This window comes from Marmota marmota, unplaced genomic scaffold (genome assembly GCF_001458135.2).
Source record: "Marmota marmota marmota unplaced genomic scaffold, marMar, whole genome shotgun sequence".
Classification (NCBI taxonomy): Eukaryota; Metazoa; Chordata; class Mammalia; order Rodentia; family Sciuridae; genus Marmota; species Marmota marmota.
The window spans coordinates 3,946,224-3,962,741 of NW_025999905.1; the positions used below are offsets into that span (position 1 = coordinate 3,946,224).

General features: G+C 33.8%; 2 protein-coding genes across 8 annotated transcripts in view; one reads left to right on the forward strand and one right to left on the reverse strand.

Moving 5' to 3' along the window:
- The window catches only part of Immp2l (inner mitochondrial membrane peptidase subunit 2), an 861,827-nt gene that overhangs the window by 395,088 nt on the left and 450,221 nt on the right, over positions 1-16,518 (reverse strand). The window lies entirely within an intron of this gene.
- Lrrn3 (leucine rich repeat neuronal 3) overlaps positions 14,098-16,518 on the forward strand; it is a 36,326-nt gene continuing 33,905 nt past the window's right edge. For both annotated transcript variants that reach the window (XM_048799611.1, XM_015498105.2), the window contains exon 1: positions 14,098-14,838. The gene's annotated coding sequence lies outside the window, so the exon portion shown is untranslated. The remainder of the gene's footprint in view (positions 14,839-16,518) is intronic.

The window sequence follows — 16,518 nt, forward strand, 5'->3', positions numbered from 1 at the left end:
AAAACAGTTTAAGCATTTTTAAACAGTATTCTTCATGATATGGGAAAAATAGAACTCTATTTGGGCATGAGGACAAGGGCAATTAGCTCATCACTCAGAATGCCTCATCTCTCATCTCTTAGTAGACCACCATCTACCCAAATAGTTCCACCAAATATATACCACCACCGACCAGCACAATACAGATAAATGCAATAATATCGACATTCTATTTCAAACCATCACTGGCTGCTCATTACAATTAAAATCTAATTGTTTTTGATGGTTTTCAAGAACATATGAGACCTCACTTCTAGTCATCACTCAGGCCCAATACCCAGGCACTTCCTGTTTGTTCACTATTCTTATGCACACCAGCCTTTTTCTGTACTTAGGATATGTCAAAGCTCATTCTTACATGAGCACTTTGGCACACAATGTTATTCGAAATGGAACCCTCTGTCCTTGGTTATTGGTTTGACAGACTCTCTTTTCAACAGTCATGTTTGAATTCAAACGTCACTTTCTAAGAATGAACTCTTTAATGCTGAATGTAAAATCATACCTCTTCATTATTCACTGTGTTATGACTTTGCTTAATTTTTTTTAAACAATACATACTAATGTCTGGTATCATAATGTATAAGTTTGTAACTGCTGTTTATCACCTACCTCATACACCACCCCAACAAATAAAATTTCAGAAATCAGTATTTTTTTTTTTGCCTTTATGATCCCAGCACATAAAACAGCATTTGAAGAAGTGTTCAAATATATTACATGAGTGAATACTGGCAAAAGCATGAGAGAAAAAAAAAAGACTCATGCTGCTATATGAATTTGGTATATAGCAAAAATCAACAGTCTTAAAATGATCAAATCTTTTGGTACACAAAATGTCACAACAATCCTATCCTGTGATTTCTATCATCACATTGTTTAGTCTTTAGTTATAGTGTAGGGCACTGAAAAGAATTTAGAAAAACAAATGTTCTCTCCAAAATACAAATATAGTTGATCTGATCAACTATATGGTATTAACATATGTAGTAAAGGGGGTTGGGATTGTGGCTCAGAGGCAGAGCGCTTGCCTAGCATGTGTGAGACACTGGGTTCGATCCTCAATACTGCATATAAATAAATAAAATAAAAGTCCATTGACAACTAAAACAAATTTTTAAAATATACACTGACAGTAATAAAGATTCTTTCATATAATTTTTAAAACTAGGGAATGTTTTATTATATGTAAAGGCAAAATAATATATACCAAAGTGAAGTATAGTAAAGTATATACCATGCTTGATGGGTAAGTGCTTTCTTCTCTGACTCTTTATTCTCTTCAAGTTTTCCAATTGTCTACAATAAACCTATGCTATTAATGAATATTTTTATACAAAATGCTTATTTACTTTTTACTTAAAGAATATAAAAGGAATGGAAATCAATATATGCCTCATTTAGTTAAATATGACATTTTTTCTAAACCCACTCTTTCAAAATGCAAAGACCATTTACTTATATTTAAATTGACAATATTCTAATCATTCCTCCCATTTTATCTGTTCTAGGAAGGAAAATTTTAACTTGTGTCCTTAAGCAATGTTGCAATCACATATGAAACACCTAATAATTAAAAAAATATGTATGTTTACATACACATGTTAAACACTATAACTTTTTAAAAAAATTCTAAGTGAGCTTCTAACTTTGCAAATTATAGATATGTACTAATAATTTGGGTAATAACTAAATTCCCCATTCTTATTCAAATTATAATCTCTTGGCCTACTAACAAATTTGAGTCTTCAAAATTTACTTCTCCAAACAAGATGATGCTTTGAGTTAATTGAAATGTATGATTGTTATAACAGACTGCAGATCTTATTGCTGCAGGCAGAAACGGAATTATAATGAATATCTGATGTTTCATGGTACCTGGAGACATTTTAAGAGCTCTCCCATTAAGAGAATGAAATACAAATATAACCACTATAGACTTGAAACAAAAGAAAAGCTGTCTGACAGATTTGACTCAATCCTTTCAATGCAATTTTATCACGTACACACGCAAGTGCATACACGCACAAGAATATTTCAAAAAGAGAGGTGACTGAAAGGACAAAGAGAAATTAGAATTTATTAGGCTAAGTGTTAAAAAATTAAGCATTTGCTGTTTTTATCATTTAATACTGAATTAAGCAGAATAAGGGTCATTTATAAATGCTGAGCTTGCTATATTTTCCTCATATTAAACAATTCAGTTCAGTTTCCTCTTCCCAAATGCCTGCCATATGCCAGGCATTGTGTTGAATACCAAGAATATAAAAAATGCAGACAGCCTGATGTCTTCCAAGTCCATATATGGGACCTAATGCATTTGAAAACAGACATTTCATAAGAAGTCCCAGTATTAGAATAATTTTCTTATCAACCACCATGATATTTAAACTGCTAAACATAAACTCTGTAAATATTCTGTAAGCATATCAGAACAGAAACAGCAGGTAGCTTCAGGCTGTTCACTTCAAAATGAATTGAAGATCTATAATCAAAATTAGTGAGGATATTATTAATAAGATACATATTTGTGTCATTCACATGCATAAACTTTCTTTTGTTCATGGTTTCAAATGTAGGGGCTTTTTGTGATGCTGGGATTCCCCATTTAAAACTAGAAAATGACTTAATTTATCCTTACTCAATTCTATTGAATTAGATATTTTTAAAATTTAGTTAGGCAGAAAATCTGAAAAAGATATATACTTGAAATATATTTTCACTAAAAATGCATAACTGCCAATATATTTAAAAGTACTAAAAGAAAAAAGAAAAAGTTTTTTAAAAAATTATACTTTCTAACAAAGCTATTGGCTTTTTACATTATTAATTTTATTCTATTGATCTTTAAGAAAAGAAAACTGTACTTCCTTATTATGCTTGTTTCTAGGACTTAGATATTATAGCACCTTTTTGTAACATTATTATTCCAAAGAGAATCTTGAGGAGCCTCTGCACATAGGTCCACAGTGCAGTATTAAAGTTCTGGGCTACAAGTTCAAAGATTTCATTCAATCATGAATTTTCATACAGAGAAGTCACCTAAGTGCCATGACTGTTGGCAAAACAGTAAAATGGCAAATCATCTGTAAATATTTGTTAATTTCTGCATGTGTGGACAAATTGAGCTATTGAAACACCTGTTTGAGGAAAAAATTAAAGTAGCTTGAAAAATAAGTAGTAATATCTTCCTCCTGACTTTCTATATTGCATGTCAGTAGCAATTGATTGAGGGTATATATAGCACTTTATGTATTTAAGAAAATGTCAATTAGACATATGCAAAAATGGGGAGGGGGTGATAAAGAGTATGGTATAATCAAAGTGTCATAAATTCTAGTTACTAAGGTAAGGGAGTAAGAAAAAAAACTGACTTTTTGGTAGGAGTTACTTTTTTTTTCTGTGGGTTGGCAGGAGCTGGAGAGGGAAGGAAGCCTCCTAGAAGTAGGATTTTCTCACTCAGTATCTGAATCAGATACTCATTAACGCGTATCCAGTACCAGTTTGCAGTAGCCATTCTGAATTTAACAGTGACAATTTAGAGGCTGCAAACTGAAGTCTGATTCTGAACATGTGTTTGTTTACTGGCACAGAGATAGCATTACACCATGTAGTTACAAAGAAAACAGAGTAAATCTAGATTAATATGGGAATCCATATTTTGTCCTTCCTGTGCTGTATGTCACACTTCTCAGTGAGACCCTAACAAGAGCAGGAATTAAGAATAGGTCAGAAGAACATCTGCTTTGCTTATTTTGATTACGTAGGCAGGCAAAGGAATTTGCTTTTATAACACTGAAATAACTTGGAATGCGGCAAAAATAAATGCACCTTCTGTCTCATAGAATGTTATTACAGTACGACGCTTTGTGAATGCTTGGTGGCATTTTCAAGCATTTTGTGTTCCCCTCATTTCTTTCTCAGCTCCATAATGCAATCCTCATGGTTTGAGCACTAGACTTCAAATGAGACATCTATTCAGAGCATGTTCAGACAAAACGAGTGGTTTCCTTAGTAATGGGAACTATGTGAAAGCCTTCAGCACAGCCCTCCAGCGCCAGGCCTCTCCCGAGCGTGGGGTTCACACATAGGCTCTCAGTGACCATCATACAGCCACAGAGACCCTCAAAGTCTGAGCTGGCTAAAGAACTGAATATTCATTGTATTTCTAATAAAATGTACCTCTTATAAAAGCTTACGGCTGTGAGAAGTGCTCTTAACGTTAGGGTTAATTTGCTCACTTTTGGCATCACTTCTATAGAATGGAAAGAAAAACAAATGATTTCACAAAAAAGACATATGTTGTTCTTTTGTTTGACTACATTTGAAATGTCTCCTTACCTTAAAAAGTTAAGCTTTTCTCTTTCTTTTTCTGTCTACGCCTAACAACTGCTTCTTCTAATTTTCTGGTTTCTGCATAGCAATTGTCCTTAAGAAAGCTTTGAAATTCTGTTGTTAAGACATAGTGCAAGTTTTGCCTTTTTATAGTGTCAAGTATATAAAAAATAAAATAGTAAAGCAGTTTTAGGGATAGCAGTGTTGAAGCATTCTACATGTGGATCTGTTTATCCATTTGCTTAGTTTCGGGACAATGCAACACTTTTGAAAAGAGCTGGTTTCTCTAATTAATGCATTTGTTCTTTATTTTAAACACTGACTCTCAAAGGCAGTCAAAATTGTGGAATAAAAATCAATATAAAATAGAGTTAACATAATTCTTACCCTTGAGGATAACAGTTTATAGTTTATACAATGTCAATCATCCAATCAGGAGGATATAGTCAAATATTTTGAGGTGAGAAAAGCAGGCACAACAAAATTATGTTAATTGTGTCAATCTTGGTGACAAGCAAAGGTAGGAAACAAAAGTTTGCTACAAAACATACAAGAAAGAGGACAATAGGGATCACACATGATACTTGGAAAAAAAATACAGTTTTAAGATTATTGTCCTTGGCATCTGACTTATATTGCAGCCCTAGCTGTAAACTAGTTCAGAGACTAAAAAAGTTTACCTCAGTTTCCTCCTCTGTGAAATGCAGAACGCCCCTGGTTGCCTCAACATCTTGTAAAATGAAACCAAACATATGCAGTGCTCACTAAACATCAGTGTCTTACATATAGTTGGAGTCAACATGTGCTATTTATTATTTTTCTAGGAATTATATGATTTCAGCATACATAATTTTTGCACTTGGATAGCAATACTTATTTCAAATTATGACCCATTCCATTTTGTTCTGTGGATAGCTCAAGTAAAATCATCTGTATTTCTCTGAATAACAGCAACAATAAATACAACAAAAAGGACTGCAATACTAAATTTGCTATCAAAGAAAATACTGCATCACCATCAGTGATAGTTATGAGCTTTTCTCCCTTCTGGAAATTGTGATGGATTTCTCCTCATAACTCAAATTCACAACATCAGTTCTCTATTTAATCAAGAGAAGGTATCTCTGATCCAGTTGGCCATGTATTATGGCTAATTGCCTCACATAAATGTTAAAATATAACCTTGCTCTCGTTTTTACTAGTCACATCACAATCACAGATTAAAAGATTTATGTGCATGTACAAATATACCACAATGAAATCCACTATTCTGTATAATTATTATGTATCTGTAAAAACAATTTTAAAGAGAAGATAATGTTTTTTTTAATGACTTAATTCTGCTGTGCTTAAATACTCTGCAATATCACTTTCTTCTCCATCAAACCTTTACTTAAAATTTATTCATCCATTTATTTAACAGTATCCTCAGATCCATTACTCTGTAAACCCAGCCTCATTTGACAAGGAACAGATCTCCCAGAAGGAACAACTGAACTGAAGATTAAAGAGTGAACAGTGGGAGGCAGCCTTGCTAAAGACAAGCCAGTGCCTGACTGCATATTGTAGAAAAAAGATGGACTAGAAAGAATGAGACTGGAAAGAGGGAAGTTAGGAGCAATTATGACAACTAAGGGAAGAGATGATGAAGGCCTAGCAGAGGAGGAGCGTGATTCAAGAAAATATGGAAGTAATATCTGCAAGATTCACTAACTGGTTGAATGTAGGATATCAAAGACCCTGGAATTCTCTGGATAACTAGGTAGTGATACTATAAAGAAAAAAAGGGAGCACGTAAAGAGGAGTATGCCAAAGGACCTAAGATTAATTCTTAAGAGGCATGAACCCACAACAATAGCAGACACAATGTTCAGGCAAATATGAGAATGACTAGAAGGCTTTTGTGTGCATGAACCAATCAAGGAAGGCACTGATAAGATCCCAAGGTAGAATTTCAGCAGCAAAGATTAGATTAGAAACCAGATTAAAATGAGTTTAAAAAGTAAGTAGAAAGTGATGATGTGGCTGTAGCAAATGTTAACAGCTTTGTGAGGAACTTTCCTGAGGAGGATAGAGATGGAAAGATAGAATAGGGTTATGTAATGAAGGGAGAATTGTTATCATTTTAGTATGAGTAAAAATTAAACATATCTATTGATTTTGTGGAAATTTATCAATCATAGACTGGGGAGTAAGCCTGCTGGAAACAAATTCCTGAGAACATAAAATGGATAAATTTGAATAAAAAAAGTGAATAACATAGAGACTGACAGTAAAAAAAAAATGCTCATACTTTGATGAGTTTGGATAAAGACATATTAATAAGTTGGAAATTCATAAAATTAAGGGAGTTGATATTTAAAGGTATATAAATCCAAAAAAGTTAAAAGCAATGATATTTTCCTAAGAATCATCAGCAACTGAAAAAGGAAGTTAAAGAGAGTGCTAGAGTTTGAAATCATCCTTCAAGTCAATGAGATAAAGGATAACTTAGGACAAACATGAGGCTGGAAGGGTACAGCTAAAGACCAAAGCATGACAGTTTACCTTTATAGTAGATACCAGGGAGCACCACTGCTTGATTTCTTCCAGGAACACTTTGTCTCATAAAGACTGGGGCAGAAAACAAAGATTACATTGTTATCCAGAAGATTTCATTGAAGGGGGATGGTGAAAGACAAGAGCAAAGATTCTAGGTAAGTAGCTTAGATGATTGACTTTGGTGTGTAGGAAAGGGAGACAGATGAGGATGACCAGGAAAGAACTCGCCTCAATAAAGTTGAGTATTTGTGGTATCAAAAAAGCAAATGGGGGTGGGGTAGAGTTCTAAATTGACAAAATGAATATGGGGTTATAATCAAAAGCAGAATATTGAAGTTCAAGACTTCAGAGGTAGAATAATTCCAGTTACCAATAAGACCAAGGGAATATCCCTGAAAAAGAGTTTCTGAAATAAAGTGAAATTACATTTTAATTTAAGAAGCTTAGTAATTATTGACTGGTTTTATTCTTAAAAGTTGAAATCTTCCAAGATTTTAGTAATAGTCAAGGTGGAAAAGGATAATGTTCACCAGATATCACATCTCAAATACAGTGAAGGATAGGTAAGGTAGTAGAAAAATAGAAAGGTTATGAATGCTATTTGTCATATGGAAGAGTAAAATAATTTATGAAAAAAATTGCAACTGGTATTGGAAAACCATAGGAATTACAAGAATATGATGCCCATGAACAATATATGTGCATAAATACATACAAAACACCCAGCCCTAAGAGTCAAAAAAAAAAAAAAATCAGTAGTCTCCAAGCAAAAAGACTTAGAAAAATAACAGGTCCTGAAAGGAGATTAGTTTTTATTTAAGAAAAGAAATGGAAGAACACACTGGGAAGTAGTTAAAAGGATGTCAAATCTTGTAACTGAGTAATAGAAAAAATGAAAAGAATTGGGAGGATCCTTGTAGTTCTGGTAGAATATACTAGGACTGTAAGTTATAGTTGAAGACGATTTTAAGATTAAAAGTTAAAAATTTTACAGTGGTGCACATGTAGGTACTAGATACAGGAATCTCCTGTCTATTTTGCCATCCTACTAGCTACAGTGAGATGCTTTCATTCTTGAAGACACCTTCTTTATATTAAAAGGAATAATTGTATGAATGATCACTAAAAGATTAGGCAGAGAACTTTAGCTCTGGGCTTTCTGTACCCTCCATCAATGAAAAAACAGAATCAGATGAGAATGATAATGGAATGATAACATTCTTCTCCTATCCAGTAGAAGTCAAGTAAAAGTAACAAAATATTCAGGAAAATTCAAATGACCCTTTAACTTCTATCTAGATAGTACAATATAAATAGATGCCTAATTTTTTTTTCTGATAGTCTGCTTTTTCTTTCTTAGAAATCACTGCTTTAGTTTATTACTTGGATACAAACAAATAATTTTCATTATCCCATCTTTACAAAGGAACCCATGTCAAAACTAAGGAAATACTAGACAACTGTATATGAGAATATTGTTTCAGGAGCAAATTGTTACTGTAGGCCATCTTTGTTCTTAACTTTTGCCTAGAATCAGTATGAAATTACATGCCATCTTGTAGAGCTTAATTTTTGCCAATAACTTAGATGATTCTTTATATGAGGCCAATTGGCATTTAATATGTACTAATCAAAGCAGATGAAAAAGAGGAAGTGATCAGCAAAGAAAAGTTCAGGTCAAGAGATACACTCTATTCTCACATAATGAACAGCTCTGTTATATATAACCTCATGAGTAACTGAAGTCACGAATCTGACGAAATCGATCTCCTTGAGGGTACTCTCTTGATTTAAGCTTTCTTTTAAGTAAATGACCTTCTGAATTTTACTCAAATCCTTGAAACAAAATAAACACTGATATTACTATTTTAAATATTATAATGTGGATAGAACTGAACACTGTTAAGAAATTTATTTTACTAAATAACTCTAATTATAAAGCAAAAGGGTACCACAAAAGAGTTTGTATCTTTTCTAATAACAGCTATTACTTCCAATGTTAAAAACAATATGTATTGCTTATAGAAACTTTGAGAAGTTAAAACAAAGGAAAGGTACCCATTATCCCATCAAAGAAAACAAGTGCCAATAGTTGGGTATATTTAGGTGTTAGTGTATTTCTTCTCAGTTATTTTTGAGCATGTTTTGCAACTATCTATCTAGATATTCAGCTATTCATCAACCTGCTGTATTGTTTTCCTCCTTAAGAGACAGGGTTGCTCTATATGGTTCACGTCAGTCCTAAACTCCTTGGTTCAACTGATCCCCACACCTCAACATCCCAAGTAGCTGACTCTACAGACATGTGACACCACACCAACTACCTGCTGTGTTTTTTTTTAAATTATTCAAAAAGCATAAATTTTCTATCTTGCACTTCACAGTAATTTTAACAGAAGCCTCATCTTTATTGCCACTGTTGTGTCTAATATATCTAGAGAAAAATGTTAGTCTTCTGAATGAAAATAATGAAGACAGGCACAGGGAGAAGATAAGATAGATAAGATGAGTAACATAAAGAAAAAGCCTGAGAAAGAATAGAAGGAAGAAAAGAATCTGAGGAAAGGACAGAGAAACAGATCTGTCCCCTGGATTTCTCTTTCTTGTTCTTGGTTGTGAACTTCCTTGAGTGGTAAAATTATGTGTGTTCTTCCAATGGAGTCATATTCTTCATTAAAAATAAAATCTATAGCTGGATGCAGTGGTGCACCCCTATAATCCCAGCAGCTTGGGAGGCTGAAGCAGGAAGATTACAAGTTCACAGCCAGGCTCAGCAATTTAGTGAGACCCTGAGCAATTCAGTGAGACCCTGTCACTGAGGATGTACTGGGGATGCAGATCAGTGTTTAGTGACCCTGAGATCAGTATCTGGTACCAAGGGAAAAAAATTTGGTTAAATAAAGATCTCATTTTTCCCCCAATTCTACTTCCCAAAACTCCTTTGAAAAAGAAAATGTGAAATTGATCTAGTTCGACATTCTAATAATCAATGTTATTCCCTTAAATCATGTTTCTGTCTTAATTGAGAGCTAATCTGCTATCAGAAAGGACAGAGTCACTGAAACCCTTCTGATCACAACAAAGCCCCTCATCATCAGTGGCTCATTCATATTTATTTAGTTTTCTGAGCATATCAACTCAAATTTCAGATTAGGTATTGCATTTCTTCCAAGCTCTATTTCTCAAATCGTGACAGCAATAAAAATTCTGTCATCAATGCTGAACAACCATAACTATATAAAAGCATCCACTGTCTCGTGCATAAAATTCATTCCTTTTTAAAAATAGTATTTTATTTTTGGCATCCCTAGTTGCTGACTACAACAAATTGGTTGGCACAAACATCAATCAAGCATTCATTTATTGTACAAATGATTATTGAATTCCTTGTATAGTGGAAGGAGTCTTGGCTCTGTAAGTAGACTTAACTGGGTTCATATTTTATCCCCATATTTTAATAGTTTTGGGACACTGGGCAAGTAAGTAACCTAACTTCTTTCATCCAATGTTTCTACTCTGGCAATTGGGGATTAAAAATACATATCTGATGAAAGATGTTGTGAAGATTAAATAACTTTTAAAACATACACAGGCATATACTAGTGTTCAACAAATGTTGTTTTTTTCCATGTTAGAATGCACTATGGAGCTTAAAGACATCATAAGACATATATCTCCATCTAGAAGAATCTTACAAGCTAAAGAAGAGGTGAAATTATAGAAAAAATTATGAGATGAAAAAAAATGATGGGTTATAAGAGAAATAAAGAACACTACTATGGGTCAAATGAGGATCATATCTTCTTAGAGGGTTGGGACACATAGACATATAAAAGCAAGAATTCAGAGTAGAAGATACAAAGGACATTCCAAACAAAAGGGAAACTGAGACAAAAGTGGAGGTAGAGGAGGAGGAGGAGCTAATGCTTCTGACAATAATCAAGGTGATAATAAAAATTGTCATCAACACTGAATAATCATAACCATATAAAAGCATTCATTGTCTTGTGCATAAAATTCATTCCTTAAAAAATAGTATCAAATTGGTTGGCACAAAATCAATTAAGCATTCATTTATTTTACAAATGAATATTGTTTTTCTGTATTTCTTTTTTTTAGAAAGTAGAGCAGGTAGTTGGGTGTGGTGTCATGTCTGTACAGTCAACTACTTGGGAGAATTACAGAGCCAACCTTCCTTGCACTGACAAAAATTGATGTCCAATATCCACTTATTCTTACTGTTTCATGCATTTGCTAAGCTCTGTATATGTATTAACTACTTTAATCCTCATAACAATCCTAGGAGGAAAATGAAATGCAAGGTGCTACTTAAACTGAGATGAACAAGATACTTAACAGACATGATACTTAACATTATGATCAGGTTCACAGAGTTAGCAAGTTGGCAAGGTAAGGATTCAAACTCAGACAATCTGTCTGCAATCTACCCATTTGCCAAACAAACAAAAGAACACAGGCATATAAAGCCTAGGATGAAACAACAATAAACCCTGTCACAAATTAGTAACTTTAACATAAATCAATGAATATTTATTGTATTCTAATCATTTCTTATTTGACAACAAAGGCAGAACTCTTTTTACATAATTTAAGAATAAATTATACATTATGTTTTTAAATCATTTCATTAAGACTAACTATTCATTTGGGAATCCCTGCAGACATTTACTACAAGGTATCAAACATGTACACCCATGTGATAAAATATATTTGCAAGGTGAAATTTCTCTGATGTTTTAGTTGACTATAAAGAAATAAACTGGAGATAGAAAGTATAAGAAAGGGAGTAAAAATAAGGGAAAAAATAAAATGAAGAGATCTGTCAGTTATCCACTGGATGATAGACTAATTTTGTAGAGAAATATTAGAAGACCTGAGGGATTGTATTCCTGGCTCACTTCTGTCACTTATGTATACTTAAACAAATCTCTGGACCTTCTAGAAGAACAGTAGAGTTCTGAGGTTCTATGGTTCTCATTTGATGATCATTCACAATTGCATTAACTCAAAAGTCCTGAAATTGTTACCCTATCAAAGCAAATGACTTCATATGGCACTGCATTATAGATGTGACACCTAAATAACTGTTTCACCTGTCTTTTGGGAGACATTTTGTATTTCTAGTGGATGACTGACCTTGATAAGTGAAAAAGCACCTAAAACACCCTCTGATTCCACTAAGCTGTTGATGTTCTTGAACCAAGATAGAAACTATAGCCAAAGAATAGAAACCTCATCCTTTCCATTCAAAGCAACAGCCATTTTCTCCTCCACAATATAATCCTATTTCTAATGCTCCATAGTACTAAATTTACCAAAATGAGCATGAGATCTTTTAAATTTATCATATCCCTGCATTAAAAAGACAATCTTGCTGGGGCTGTAGCTCAGTGGTAGAGCACCTGCCTCGCACGTGTGAGGCACTGGGTTCAATCCTCAGCACCACATAAAAATAAATAAATAAGTAAAGATATTGTGTCCATCTACAACTAAAAAAAATAAAATAAAAAAGACAATCTCAACTCCTGTCCTACAAAACACAGTATCATTTAGTTAAAACAACTTCCAATGAAATAATAAAAGAAATCCTTTAAAAATAGGACTCAGTCCTAACTAAATTAAAACTTAAAAGATTTTTCTTTGATGTGTGAATGATATTGAAAATATTTTTAAAAGGGACTGGTTGTTCATTTAAGAATCAAGAAAGTATTTTAAACATGATCTGTTTGAACATTACAACTTACCTTCATGATTAGAGTGCCTTTTAACTGCCTTGATTTCTGATTTTGCAATTATACAGTCAATACCAATAAACCAAAATGAAATGCATAAGGAATCGTGATATAAAAGTTCATTTTTCGAACAGTTATCAAAAATTTAATATAAATTTTCCCTATTTCAAAATAAACCTTTCAAAGATTGAAATGATTTAGGATACACAAAAATTACAGCTTAATAAAGTGAAATTGGGGGTAAGAAGGATGTTTATTATCAGTATTATAAGTACATTAAATTATATGTAAATATACTCCAATACAACATCTCTAACCCTCAATCACAAACCTTAACATCTAAGAACTGATTATACACTTTATGAGTAAATACTAGAGCATCTGGTAAAGAATGAAACCTTAAAATAATGCTGTAAAATAAGTGTCAATAAATTAAGCAAGAAGCCATTTTTAACATGTATTCAAAAGGTTACAAATCAAAATAAAAATTTTATAGAAAAAAATAGTAAAGCATTTGGGAACTTTTTACAAAGCGAAAATATATGATTAAAAACAGGCTTAGAATTTTAAAAATTTTCAAGCATTATGATTATAATAGCTTCAAACTATTAGCCTATGTTATTTCAAGAAACTCCTTAAGAACAATTAGTTGTGACGCTCTACCCTCCCTCCCCATACAAACACCAAGAAAATCTAATAGTGCCTTTTCTTTTAACTCCACTAGAGGGTAGTGTCTCAAAACCAGGGCTGGAGTCATGAATCTAGCCTGCTTTTGACCTGTTGACAAATTAATCCTCATGTTCCATCTTCTCAACATGTCTCTAGTATATTAATAAAAGCTGTAAAATGTGTTTTTAAAACTTCTGTCCATTTTTTCATAAGTATTCTTTGAGACATACACACTGCTATACTTTTCTCTGTTTTCCAAATTCCTGATACAGCTAAATTACATTTGTTTGTGTTTCATATAGGATATATTCCTGATAAATATCTATTTAAAGATAATAGGCCTACAAGTAAGGAAAAATCATTTTGAGTATTTAGTTTATTATAGAGATATATATCCACTGGAATAGTAAATTCATGTGTCCTAAACACACACACACACACACACACACACACACGAGAAGTATGTGGATATAACTGAAAATATAACTTTAAAATTACCCCCTTCCATACCAATGTTGTGAAGTATAGAGAAGCAAATATATGCTTTATTTTTAAAGTCTTGTCATTCCAAATATGAAATGTCATTGCTTAAAAAAAAAAAGAAGAAGAAAAGAAAGGAAAAAAAGAACATGCTATCGGACAGCAAATATACAATCTAAATTGAGTAGGAACTATAGAGAACCAAATATCACTCCAGTTTCAGGCACAGAGAAGGAGTCAGATGCTTGAGTCTTTAGCAGGTGTTTTTAATATTTGGGAAATCCTTATTAGTAGAATGCCCTGCCTATCTTCAAAGTGAAAACACAGCTTCTCTGAATGACTGATAACACAAAAATAGAAAAAGTTGTTAAAAAAAAAAAAAAGGGAGGGGGAGAAAGAAAGAAAAGAAATCTCTACATTCCCTGAAGGAAAAAAGAAAGAAAATGATTCCTAGGAAAATATGCAAGCCTGTTTCATTTATTTGTACCCTAAGCAGCAGTGTCATGGAACAGACAGGTTGCTTCAGCCAACCAGACTGGAGCAGCTGCGAGTGCTACATCTTGGCAGTCTGAAGCGATTGGCTCCTCTCTGGGGAGTGGAGGGTGTTCAGTTATTAATGACCGCTGAGCAGGCAGCACCATGTCAGTGTGACAACTGATCGGGTGAACGATGCACCACTAACCACCATGGAAACAAGGAGAAATAACGCCAGCTCACAGGATCTCCCTACACTGGATTGAGAGCCTCAGCTGCCGACCAGGAGAGTTACAGGCAAGAGAAGGAATCTGAGCTGCAGCCTCCTGCCTTCCTTTATATTTTAGGACACAGAGATAAGATTACTTGCATGTGTGCATATCTTTGGAACATATTTGTGTATACTTTATCACACACACACACACATATGCACCGATTTATACCCGGGAAAGAAGACAACCATGTGATTATCTGAATCAAGGAACTAAGGAATTCAGCACGCAGGGACACACTGTATGTGGTCTAGCACTGAAACTGCTTTTGCAAGGTAAGTTTAAAATATACATATCTATTTAAATAAGCTCTATTTCTTGTTTCATTGATGCTCCTATTTTTATGTCTAAATTCTCCCTTGAGGTTTTCTTGTTGTCTGAATCCTGAGAGCATTTTCTCTGTTTTACTTTTGAGAAGAAATTCACATGCAAAACCCCTCTAGATCTGTATATGCCTATCTGTGCTTGTGGGATTCTCCAACATGCATTTTACTAGCTTGAATGCCCATCAGAGGATGTGAGTGGGAGAGAAAAAGCAGTGTTGGGGGAGGAGAAGGAGGAGGGAGACAGAAGAGAAGGGGTCTGGAAGAGAGGAGAGAAAGAGAGAAGTGGGAGAGAGGAAGAAGGAGACTAAGAGAGAACCAGGGACAGGAGAAAAAGAAACACAGGTTGTGGAGGGTGGGTGGTAGGATTTTTCTTTTTCTTCATATTATTTGTAATGAAAAGCAGATCAACATTATTCTGTGTTTTGCAACCACCTCCCCCCACCCCTAAATAGGACATTTTTGTTCCTTTTTTTTCCCAGTGGATGGAGATTAAGGGGAATGCTCTTATATGTATGTTAAGAGGAAAAACCACTAACCAGAGTAGCAGAATGAGCATATCAAAAACATTTATTGAATTTCTGCCAGACTACATCTTACAAACTGGAGTAAATGAGTTCCCTTTAATAACATCCCCTCACTGGTCTGAAGGGACAGTGCAAATGTCTGATTGCTAACGCAGCTGGAACTGCCACACACTAGGTAAAAGGATCCCACGAACCAGAAGAGTTCTAATCTTCTTTGGTAATTAACAGGATCACAGCAGGATGGCTTTAAAGTACATTTCCTATTTAAGAAGATTGTTTGTTCTAACTAAGTGCAATATTCCCTTTGCTGTTATTGAGTCGGATGGCTTAATTCAGCTCTAATTTATTCATTTTTAACAATATGTCCTTGTTTCCATGCATTTAATTTTATTGAAAGCAGACTATGAGTAGAACCTTCCTGATTTAGTAAAAAGGAACAATGTGAAAAATGAAAAGGGAAGATTAGAATCAAAATATCTACCAAGAAAAGAGTGCACCCTGGTACTACAATTACTCATATCCTAAATTTCTTATCTTTAGTTTCAGAAGTAATGCCTTTGAGACAGAATTACTCTCAGTAAACTCTATGAGCATCCAAGTGGTGATGATGATTCATGGAATACAACATGGGCTGATTTTTACTTCCAGTCTTGTAAAAGGAGTCAGCTACGTAGAATATGCTTTCAAACAGACAACACCAATTGAGGATGTTCATGGAAACATTCACTAACCCCATTAATGGGTCCTGCACAGACATTAAAACAAACCCAGTATTTACATTTCATCTTCTGGAACTCTATTCTCCCTTCCTCTAGTTCAACTAACCAAACACTTAATAGAGTCTGTTTCTTTGAAACTGTGTTATTTTTTTTCATAAACTGTGATTTCACAGTTATTATTGGTTTCTAGTTTATAACATATGCCAAAACCAAAAGACAATAACCAGCCACTTACATCCTGCCACTTTCCCATAAACGTGTCAAAAAAATGAGTCAGTTTACAATATGTAATGTAAGAAGTCAATTAATTCTGGCAACCTTTGTAAATGATGACAATAAAACATCTCTGACAATCTGCCAGAGGCTTCGATTTTCCCTCTGTAAAA